The sequence below is a fragment of the Puma concolor genome, chromosome A2 (genome assembly GCF_028749965.1).
Source record: "Puma concolor isolate L17-30 chromosome A2, mPumCon1.1.hap2, whole genome shotgun sequence".
Lineage (NCBI taxonomy): Eukaryota > Metazoa > Chordata > Mammalia > Carnivora > Felidae > Puma > Puma concolor.
This window is the reverse complement of record NC_141668.1, coordinates 156595189-156606995: the sequence shown is the minus strand read 5'-3', so window position 1 is coordinate 156606995 and position 11807 is coordinate 156595189. Positions and strand designations below refer to the sequence as shown.

At 46.7% G+C, this 11807-nt stretch overlaps 1 protein-coding gene across 1 annotated transcript in view; it reads left to right on the top strand.

Moving 5' to 3' along the window:
- Positions 1-724: 724 nt before the first annotated feature.
- Positions 725-11807, top strand: part of LARS2 (leucyl-tRNA synthetase 2, mitochondrial) — a 194054-nt gene continuing 182971 nt past the window's right edge. The window contains exons 1-2 of the mRNA XM_086698442.1: positions 725-1038; positions 8037-8131. The gene's annotated coding sequence lies outside the window, so the exon portion shown is untranslated. The remainder of the gene's footprint in view (positions 1039-8036; positions 8132-11807) is intronic.

Below are 11807 nucleotides of genomic sequence, written 5' to 3'. Positions count from 1 at the left end.
TGTTCCCTGAAGGAACAAATGACAAACGGGTTTGAGTTGGGGTTTTCAGCTACTTGCAACCTTGATCTTGCAGAGCCTGCAGGAGGCCAACCCACCGCCATCTTATTTTACTGAGGGAAGAAAGAAGGCCCAGAGGGACAGCCACGTGTTCAGGTTTCAAAGCTAAGTCATGGCAGTGTGACTCAGGAGACCGGCCATCACTTCTAACACAGCCCTCCTCCTGTCATACCGCAGCTTCTAGAATCTTCAGCCTTGTCCTGCCCCGGCCAGCCCAGAGCCTTCTCTGTAGTCAGATGTGTCTATGGAAGCTCACCTGGTTGGAATCCAACAGGCAACATTCCATCTAATTAAGCAACTGTAAGCGGGAAGGCTGTATCTCCGGAGCCTATCTGTGTTTTGTGATGAGTCTTTATAAACCCTTGCTGGCTGTTGTGACGGGTGCCGGGGAGGTTGCTGAGACCTCGGTAAACAGGGTCCTGCTGGGCCACAGTGGGGGCTGTGGCAGTGTCTGTTTATAGAATCCAAAGTCTGCATTTGGATAATTACCTCCATGTAATTGTCAGATTAATGTCACCTGGGCCAGAAGGTCTGTGTTTTGATACTTAAGGAAAGAAAAAACAAAACCCTTTGGAGATGCCCAACGGCTGTGAACTTGAAACAGCCTGACTCCTAAAAATTGGGGAACCGGCGGCTCGGTGAGGCCAGAGCACAGCCAGCAGGGTGCTGAACAAGCAGGCTTGTGAATGAGGCAGAGGGGAGGCCGACAGAGAACATGTTGATTTTCCTGCTTTCCCCACCCACCCCCACAGCCCCAAACACATGCACAAAAGTGTGCAAGTCCTCTGAGAAGCCGGCAGCAGTGGGCTTCTGATCTGGCCCCCTCTTGTCATAGGCAACCACTGTCGGGAAAAGTGCACGCTGGAAAATTCAGGAAGAAGAAAGCTGGGAAAAAGCTGCGTCTGAAAAGAAGCGATTTCCTTCTCGAACACCCGAGTCGTCGCTCTTGTTATCCAAGGACAGTAATTTTGCCGCACGGAGGTAAATATCCTTTCCTCGAAGGGCTCCCCAAAGAAACTAAGGCTGGCGAGAGAGGTGCTGACTGCCCCCTGCCCACCGCCCAGCCAGACAGAGTGATGCTGATCTGTGCGTGGGGGGCTCCCCCAGCAGGTGCTCCAGGGCGGCATTTCCGTCCAGGTGTCAAGGTTGTTTGGAGGGGGTCAGGTCCTCAGGCAGATGCTCTGTGGACAGGTTGGGGGGGGGGGCTGTGTATCTTTATGGCCGCTGAGAGGCTGTGAGGGGTGAGTGGTGAGTGTTTGTGGGGAGGAGACAGAGAGTGCGATCAGTCCTGTCCACAAGAGGGATCGTGTGTGTGTATGTGTGTGTGTGTGCATGGGCATGAGCACATGCGTTCTCGAACACAAGACTCTGCAGGGATTTATGGGTCCCTGATTTATGGGTCCCTGGTGCTGCGGGAGGGAGCACTAGACCAGGAGTCTAGAGTCATGCTCCTAGAAATATAATGTGAGCTAAACACCTAACTTATAATTTCCTCGTGGCCACTTTAGAAAAGAATGAAATTAATTTCAAGAATATATTTTATTTAACTCCGCCTGTCCCAAATATTATCATTTCAACATACGGTCAACGTAAAAATACATAAACAAGGGACGCCTGGGTGGCTCAGTCAGTTAAGTGTCCGACTTCGGCTCAGGTCATGATCTCACAGTTCGTGGGTTCAAGCCCTGCCTCGGGCTCCGTGCTGACAGCTCGGAGCCTGGAGCCAGCTTCAGATTCTGTGTCTCCCTCTCTCTCTCTGCCCGTCCCCACTCATGGTCTGTCTATCTCTCAAAAATAAATAAACGTTAACAAAAAATTTTTAAAAATGTGTATATATATGTGTGTGTATATACATATGTATACATGTGTATATATATATGTGTGTGTGTGTGTGTGTGTGTGTGTGTGTGTGTGTATAAATGCGATCCTTTACATTCTTCTTTCTTTTAACAAAGTCTTCGAAACCTGGTGTGTGTTTTATGCTCTCAGCGGCATCTCAGCTTGGGCCAGTCACACATCTAGTGTTCAATAGTCACATGTGGCTCGTGGTTACCATACTGACCGGTGTGGGTTTAGAGACTCGAACTTGATTCCCTGCTCGCTTTCGTTCCAGCTCTGTAGCCCCGAGAAAATTATCTGTGTGGAGCCTCAGTGTTGTCATTGGTATAATGATATTGACAATAGTCCATCTCATGGCAGTTGCTTGGTTAGTGTCTTGTGTGTTGCTGGGGACCCAAGGGGCCAAGTCAGTGCTGCTGGACTGGCTGGTACAGTGGGGTGTTGGAGCCGGCTCATTCTGGTTTCCAAGAGTGCCTTGTTAAATACTCAGGGATTTCATAACCGGGTGTTAAACCACTGGTTTCTCGAAATCAGCCAGGCTAGGAAAACGTTTATACCACGGAAATGGGCGAATGCTTCCACATCAGTCCCTGCCCCTCCAGGGTGGATTAAACGTGTGCACCCGCAGAACTTGGGTATATTTGCATGTGATTGAAGCGGTGAGTGTGGACCAGAGGCCGCTTCCCTGGCTCTTTTCCCCTTGCCGAGTCCTCATCGATCTCCACTGAGATGCCCCCGGCTGTGTGAGCCCTTCTCCCACCGCGAGAGGCAGCACCGAGCTGCAGCTGAGTCGGCGGAGTCTGGAGTGAACCCTGGGTCCACTCTTCGCTCATCTTGTAACTGTGGGCAGGGTATTTAGCCTTTCTGTGTGTGCCTAAGTTTCCTCATCTGTAAAAATAATACAAGCTGAATTTCATAATGCATGTGATTGCCGAATCCCTAGGTAGCACACCTGAAACGAATTTAATAGTATATGTCAACTACAATTAAAAAAGAAAAATAATAGCATCCGAGAAATAGGTTGCTCCTGTTGAGGGGTAAATACCATCCATGGAAAGTGAGAGAAAAGCCCCTGGTACGTAGTAAGTGCTCTATCACGGTGCCAATGAGTATCTGCGGGTTCTAACTATTGGTCACTTCCGGCATTCCGGAAGGGGCGGGGCTTATGGCAGATGGCAGCCTCTGGAGGAGGCGCTGGTGAGATGGTGGGGCCACTTTGGGCCTGGGGCGGTCTTTCCTTCCCTCCCATCCTCTCTCTCATCCTGCTGCAAGAATTGACCACCTACTGTGTGTGTGTTCAATGGCGAGGGGATGAGCCCACAAAGCTGAGCAAAGGCTGATCCCTGTCCCTGTCCTCTTGGAGCTTACAAAAGCTCTTCGGGGGCTTCGGTGATTTTTAACAGTGTAAGGGGGTCCCGAGAACAAGATGTTTGAAAATTGCCGCACTAGGGTATAATGGACAGGCCATTAACGTGGAGGCCAGAGGGCTTGACCCAGGTTCTAGCTCTGTGGCATATTATTGGGTTTCTAATCCGTGGCCTCTGCTTCTTTCTCTGTACAACCGGAGAGATAATGTGGATCACTGTCCCAGCCACCTCCAGGGCTATACAGTCTTTGTGATGCACATGGAATTTCATTCTTGCTCTTCTCACCAAAAGTGATGTATTTTCCATATTGATTAATCGTTCTTATATATATTTTTAATGTTCATTTATTTTTGAGAGAGAGAAAGAGAGAGAAAATGAGTGGGGAAGGGGCAGAGAGAGAGGGAGACATAGAATCTGAAGCAGGCTCCAGGCTCTCAGCTGTCAGCACAGAGCCTGATGCAGGGCTCGAACTCACGAACGGCGAGGTCATGACCTGAGCAAAAGTCGACCCTTAACCGACTGAGCCTCCCCCCCCCCCCCCCCGGGACGCCCCTATAGTTCTTATCTTTTTTTTTTTCTTAAGAAATCTTTTTTTTTTTTAATTTTTTTTTCAACGTTTTTTATTTATTTTTGGGACAGAGAGAGACAGAGCATGAACGGGGGAGGGGCAGAGAGAGAGAGGGAGACACAGAATCGGAAACTGGCTCCGGGCTCTGAGCCATCAGCCCAGAGCCCGACGCGGGGCTCGAACTCCCGGACCGCGAGATCGTGACCTGGCTGAAGTCGGACGCTCAACCGACTGCGCCACCCAGGCGCCCCAATTCTTATCATTTTTAATGGCTGCTTGTTAGTTCTCCAAGTAGATGAAAATAAGCACATTTTGAAGATAGCTAATTTCTATACATTGTGGTACTTGCAAAATAGTGACAAGCCAGTCCACCAAGGTGACCTGTGAAGTGTCACTTTATACCTTTGTGGCTTGGAAGAAGGGGCCATTCCTTAACTCAAGTGGGTAGTGGGGAGGGTGTTGCTCTCTTTACCAAACACTTCCACTCCTATTTCAAGTACTTTTGGAAAACATGGGTGATTGGAAGTCAGGTGGAAAAAAAAAAACCCTACTGATTTCAGGGTTCCTATTCAAAATCTATTCCTTTTCTTCCTCCCCAGTGGCAATATTTTTAGGATTGCTGGGGAACTCTGGATAAAGATGGGTTTAGGACTCCATTTGTCTCTTCACACTGATTCACTCAATTGAGCAACTGCTACATGTCAGGTATGGCAGAAGTCTTTTGGGATCCAGAGAAAAAAGGAACATCTTTGTTCTCAGGGCATCGAGGTGATGCAGGTGTATGAACAACCAAATATCATCAGTGCTGTGGTGGTAAGCGTGGGACATAGGAAGGAAAGTGGAGGTCTGACATTCACTCATTCACTGATTGTATTAGCTATCTATTGCTGGGTAACAAATTGCCCCAATAGTTGACTATCTAAAACAACAATGATTATTATTACAAAGTTTTGGTAGGTCAGGAAATCAGAAGCAGTTTGGCTAGGTGGTTTTGGCTTGAGGTCTCTCAGGATGTTGATGTCAGGATGTCAGCCAGAACTTAGTCACCTGAAGCCTTGACTGGAACTCAAGGATCTGTTTCCAAAATGGCCCTCCTCACATGGCTGTTGGCAAGAGGTGTCCGTTTCTCACTATTGAACCTGGACTGCTCCAGTGTCCATGACTTTGGCAGCTGGCTGCCCCAGAGCAAGTGATCCTAGAAAAGGAGGTTGAGGCCACAATATCTTTTATGATCGAACCCTAGAAATCATAGACCATCTCTTCCACCATATTATATTGGTACCAAAGCATAGGAGGGGACTACCTGAGGGGTAAATAACAGGAAGGGAGATCATTGGGAGCCGCCTTGGAGGCTAGCTGCCACATTGGTTCATTGAATCATGCAACTGCCATTTATTAAACACCTTCCAGGAGTGATACCGTGCTCAGGACTGGGGATACCAACATGGTTTCAATTATATTCAGGGACTGAGTCTGCTCAGTTTTGTATCTCTGGTGCCTGGAACACAGAACGTCTCATTAAAGGCTCATTTGTTCATCAGAAGGAAGCAAAACGTAGGAGTTGGACCTCCAGAGCCCATCTGTTTAGGTTCAAATCTAGGCTCTTCCTTCCAGCTCTGATTCTTTTCTGATAAATCTTGTTTAGCCAGAGGTTGGTTTCTGTTGCCTGCAGCTAAGAATCCTAACTGATACACTTGGTTTTTCTGCTAATCGCCTTTGACTACCTCAGAATCCAATCCAGAATCCCCATGTTGCATTTAGTTTTTGTTTCCTTAACCTCCTTTAATCTGGGAGAGGTTCTCAGTCTTGCCTTGTCTTTTATGACCTTGGCACTTCTGAAGAGTACTGGTCAAGCATTTTTGTAGAATGTCCCTCAATTTGCGTTTGTCTGAGGTTTTCTTGTGATTAGGTTGAGGTGATGCCTTTTGGACAAGAATACCAGAAGTGACATTGTGAATGCTATCAGGGATGCGTGATATCAACATGTCATTACTGGTAATGTTGACGTTGATCCCTTGGTTAAGGTGATGGGTGTCTGCTTGATTTCTATTTTCCCCTTTGTATTGAATAATTATCTTGAGTCTATGGAAATATCCATTTCTCATTCATTGGCCCACAGATTTTAGCAGCCATTGATGATACTTTCGGACAACAGTTATTGCTGTGCTGTTTGCCTCTTGGTTTCCTGTTTCTGTCATTCCTTCTACATTTATTAATTGAAATTCTGCTCTGAAGTAGAACTGTCCCTTCCTATTTATTTATTCAGATATTTACTTAATCAGTGTGGACTTGTGGATGTTTTCTTTTTTCCTATGGGTTATAATTCATTACTATGATTATTCGTTGCTCAAATTATCTCAGATTTGGCCATTGGGAACTCTTTGTTTTAAAAAAATTTTTTTAATGTTTATTTATTTTTGAGAGAGAGAGAGAGACAGAATGCAATTAGGGGAGGGACAGACAGAGAGGGAGACATAGAATCCAAAGCATATTCCAGGCTCTGAGCTGTCAGCACAGAGCCCAACACGGGGCTCAAACTCACAAACCGGGAGATTATGACCTGAGCCGAAATCAGATGCTCAACTGACTGAGCCACCCAGGTGCCCCAGGAATTATTTGTTTTTTAAAAGTTTATTTATTTATTTTGAGAGAGAGAGAGAGAAAGAGGGAGAGAGAGCATGAGCAGGGGAGGGGCAATGGAGAGGGAGAGACAGAATCCCAAATTGGCTCCTTGCTGACAGTACAGAGCCCAATGCAGGGCTTGATCTCACAAACCATGAGATCATGATCTGAGCTGAAATCAAGAGTTGGATGTTTAATTGACTGAGCCACCCAGACGCTCTGGCCATTGGGAGCTTTAAGTTGGTTCTTATATATATGGGATAATTTTTAAAAATCTCTATTTTTTATTATAAAAGTAATACATGCCCGGGTGGAGGGTACATGGGACCTTTCTGTACTATTTTTGCAACGTCCTATAAATCTATAATTATTTCAAAAAGAAAGTTAAAAATAGTAATATATGCTCATTGTAAAAAAAAAGTTCAGGAAGTACAGAAGAATATAAAAATCGTTATCTCATCCCTTAGACATAATCTCTGTCTGTATTCTATTTTTTTTTTCTCTCCAGACTTTTTCCTTATCATTTTAAATGGCATCATAACACAATTATGGCAACTCTGAGACCAACATGTTCGTTTTGTAATGGAGAAAATACAGGCCAGGAAGACAGGAATTAATAAAACAGTAACACTACCAGCCCTGACTTCTGTGTCTGCCACCTGCTCCCAGGCCCTCCTGGTGCTCTGCCTCATCTAATTCCTGCCCCTGGGTGGGGTAGGGTGAGCAATACTGATCAGACAGGGTATCAGAGGGTCTCGATCTATGAAGTCAGGGAGAAAAAGTTATCAATATTGGTTCGTAGAAACAGAAGGAGGTAAAGCCAATAAATTCAGGAGAATGCACACAGGTCAGGCCGACTCTGCAGAGAGAGGAGGGGGAGAGAGAGAGAGAGAGAGAGAGAGAGAGAGAAAGAGGTGGGGGAGAGACAGAGATTATTACAGGGAGAGAAAAAAAGGAGAAAAACAGAAAACGTCGAATTTTTACATTCTTGCTACTAGGAGACCAGGCAGCCAAGAACTCAGTGGGTGTTTAACCAAACAGACTTAAGGTTTAGGTCAAGGATGGACTTCCCACCTCCACTCCGGGTTGCCCTGACAACCTCCTCCTTCTGGTATTGACATTATTGCGAGAAAGAAGGAAAAAATAGGCAGATGAAGTCATTAGAGGCGGAACCAACTGTGATCTGGCTTGCTTCATCATGCGGGCAGGTCCAGGGGGAGCCCAGCAGAGGCACAGGGCTCTTGGGCTGGGGCTGCAGACAGGGGCATGGCAGTGGCGGACTTGAGCCTGTGGGCTGGACACTGAGGCTTCTCTGAAGTTCTGGTGAAGCTGGTCAGTGTAAATTAAATCCCGGTGGTTGTGTATCCTCATTGTCTCTCCTGCTCTCGGAGCTAGTCAAGGATGCTTAGAAGAAAACCTATGACCCCAACTTAGGAAATGGCCACCATTCCCTCTTCCAGATGGCCTCAGTTACCACATCAACCTGGACCTTAGAGCCCTCTCTTTGTTTCCAGCACCCAAGAAGGTTGGGACCATCAGAGGGATGGTCCTAACCAGTAGTTACTACTCTCTTCTCTTTCCAGAGAGGGAACCTGAGGCTGAGACAGTCAGTAACTTGCCGAAAATCACCAAGCTAAGAAGTGTTCAGGAATTCAAACCCAGATCTGATCAAGTCAAGGTACGTGCTTGGTAATTACCTCACCCTGTGGTGCAGAGCAGTGGTTCTCACACTGGAGCTTGTGGAAGGAATCCCTGATTCCTTGTGCTTGTTAAAGCACAGGGTGCTGGGTCCCCACCCCCGTTTCTGATTTGGTAGATGTGGGACATGGCTGGACAATTTGCATTTCTCATAAATTTCCAGATGGTGTTGATGCGCGTGATCTGGGGACCGCATTTTGAGACGTGCTTACATAAAGCAAACCATTTAGCCCTTGAACCTCAAATACAGTCTTTATAGAATAAAGAGGACTAGATTTGCAGTCTTTGGTTGTGTTCTCAGGTCTCTATGTGTTTCCAGAGGTGCTTTAGCCAGGGGGCAGAGATAAGAGGATTGAGGGAGTTTATTTTATATTTATTTATTTATTTATTTATTTATTTATTTATTTATTTATTTTATGTTTTATTTATTTTTGAAAGAGAGAGAGGGAGAGGGAGGGGAGAGAGAGAGAGAAAGAGACAGAGAGAGAGAGAGAGAATGAGTGGGGGAGCGGCAGAGAGAGAGGGAGACACAGAATCAGAAGCAAGCTCCAGGCTCGGAGCTGTCAGCACAGAGCCTGACCCGGGGCTCGAACTCATGAACAGCGAGATTGTGACCTGAGCTAAAGTCGGATGCTTAACCGACTGAGCCACCCAGGTGCACCAAGGGAGTTTAAATCATGGAGAGTTCGGGACCCCCATCCTTCCTTCAAGTAGCTCCCTCATACCTCTTCACATATTAGGGTTCTGTGTGAAATTTTATTAGAAAAGGGGTTCTTGTGATGAAACACAAAGAATTTATCAACTTCTGAACTAAAAAAGATGTCAAAATGCCATTTGTTCCTATTATCTATTGCTGTGGCTTAAAACAACAATTTTTTTAATATATGATTCTGTGGGTCAGGAATCTGGGCACACCTATTCCTCGGGGTGCCCACGAAGGTTACTCAGTGCCATACATCTGGTGTCCCGGCTGATCTGGAGGGCCCAAGATGGCGTCATTCACATGTCTGGAGCCTCATTGGGGGTGGCTGGAAGGCTGGGCTCAGTAGTCACTACAGACTGGAACGTCTATCTATCTGTGGCTGCTCTAGCATTGGGGTCTCAGGGGTGTTGGACTTCACAATGGCTTAGGGCCCAGAGCAAGTGTTCCAAGAGGCAGAAAGCAGAAAGCACCAGTCTCTTTAAGGCCCAGGCCTAGAAGCCACCATGGCATTATTTTGCCATCTTCTGTTTACCAACAAGGTCAACGGAGCTCCCCAGCCCCAGATTCCCAGGGGGGGGCCATCCACCCCACTTCCCCATGGGTGGAATGTTTTGTCGCTATCTTTGAAATGGACCTGACAAGCCTCATCCACACTTGAACGTTATTTGGCTGATGAGACCCTGGTCCTTGCGCCAGGTGTGGTAAAGGGATGTGAGTTGCAGGGATGAAGGTATTTTGCATGGGGAAAAAATGATAATTGGAGGGTGGAGTTTAACATGTCCTAGAACGCCTGCTTTCGAAGTCAGTCATCTTGCTGGAGGGAGAAGATGGGCTTCCAGCCTCATGGAGAAGCCCGTGGAGAGAGAAACCCGGTCCCCCATCTCCACCCCAACAGCCCAGCCGAGCTCCCAGCCCACAGCCAGCACTGACTCGCCGCTGTGTGAATGAGTCACCTAGGAAGCTTTGGTTCCTCCAGCCCCAGGCGAGCTCCTTAGCCGACACCATATGGAGTGACACGACACCAAATCGGGCACTGTGTTGGTTAATGTTATGTGTCAACTTGGTTGGGTCATGGTGCCCAGGTATTTGGTCAGACGTTATTCTGGATGTTTCTGTGAAACTGCTTTATGGTTGAAATCAACAATTAAATCAATGGACTTTCACTAAAGCAGATTCCCCTCCGTGATGTGGGTGGGTCTCATCCAATCAGTTGAAGGCCTTTATAGAACAAAGACTGACCTCCCTGAGTGAGAGCCAACAGACAGCCTTTGGACTCAAACTGCATCTCAGCTCCATGGAACACCAGTGTTTGATGAATATTAATAAGTCCTCCGCAATTAAAATAATGGTTCCATGGTCAATAAGTTTTGGGGAAACCCTTTGCCAAATGATGCTGTGAAGTCTCAGCATCGTAGAACTTGTCGTAATTTGGCATGGATCTTTCTCTGTATAGCACCTCTGTAGCCTGGGGGGAGGCTGATGTGGGCTTGTTGTGAGCTTTCTGACAGCAAATCTTTATTCTGTTTTGAAAGTGGGTCACGCTGGTCAGTTTCCCCTTCTTTCAGAGGGTCTCATTTATGGGAGAAAAAGGGGGTCTTCTCGGGTGAAGGGAAAGTGATGTGTTGCTTTGTTCTCTTCCATCAGAGTGGCACTGTGGGCCCATGAGGGAAGACTTCTCAGTGTGAGAGCTGCTGCCCCAGTTCAGCCCTCCCCCAGCTCCTTAGGCCTGCCCCTTCTGCAAAGGAGTTTGGACCACTCCGTTAGATATTCTAGAGCAGAACCAATGAATTATTTACTGTTGTCAAAGGATGCTAATGAGATGCTAATGAATACATTAGTGTAATTTGAAGGCAATTCCTGGAGACTTCTTTCCACTCAGGGCTACTGGCTCTGCCCCCTACTGGCCTTGGGAGGTAGGAGTTGGCAAAAGAGTCCAGGAACTGAAGACTTCCCAGGCAGCTAGCTGTTCCTGACCATGGAGGCCAGAGGACTTCAGAAATTGCTTTTCTTGTCCTGCATCTTCCTAGATGTAGTTTTGAGGATGTGAAGAATGGACATCCAGAAGATTGTTTTACAACCACACAAGCAGGACAGCACTCAAATCACTTCCTCCAGGATGTCTTCCCCGATCTATCTCTATTTCCTGTACTCTCCTTCCTCTCCAGGCTGAAGGATATGTCCATCCTCTATGTGTTCCACACTCCCTGTTCTTTTTTCTAAAGATTTTATTTTTAAGTAATCTCTATACCCAACATGGGGCTTGAACTCACAACTCCGAGATCAAGAATTGCACGCTCCATCGACTGAGCCAGCCAGGCACCCCCTTAGTCCCCATTCCTACTGCCATCACAGATTAAGGGGAAGGGGGAGGGTTCAATTGTCTGTCTCCACCATTACTCCTGAGCTCTTGAGAATGTGCATTTAGTGTCTTTAAAAAATTTTTTTTAATGTTTATTTTTGAGAGAGAGAGAGAGAGAGAGAGAGAGCATGAGCAGGGGAGGGACAGAGAGAAAGAGGGAGACACAGAATCTGAAGCAGGCTCCTGGCTCTGAGCTGTCAGCACAGAGCCCAACGTGGGCTCATACCCACGAACCATGAGCTCATGACCTGAGCTGAAGTTGGACACTTAACTGACAGAGCCACCCAGGCTCCCAGTGTCTTTTTCTCTCCTTATGTGCAGGACAGAAGATGGTGCTTGGTATGTACAAGCTGTTCAGGCATTGATGGGTTGAATTGAATTGTTCATGTGTGGTTAGTTCGATTCAGAAGGAAACTTGGTTATTTTGAGAGGGATTTGTCTTTGCCTTCGGATCTGCTAAGCAAATTTAACATGTAAGCAAGACTCAGGTGGAGAGCTGTTAACATTCTTTAAAAAATTTTTCCCAAGCACTTTGGCAACCTCCGTTTGATGAACAGCTGGCTAATTTCATGTAATTTAAATGTATTTATAAGT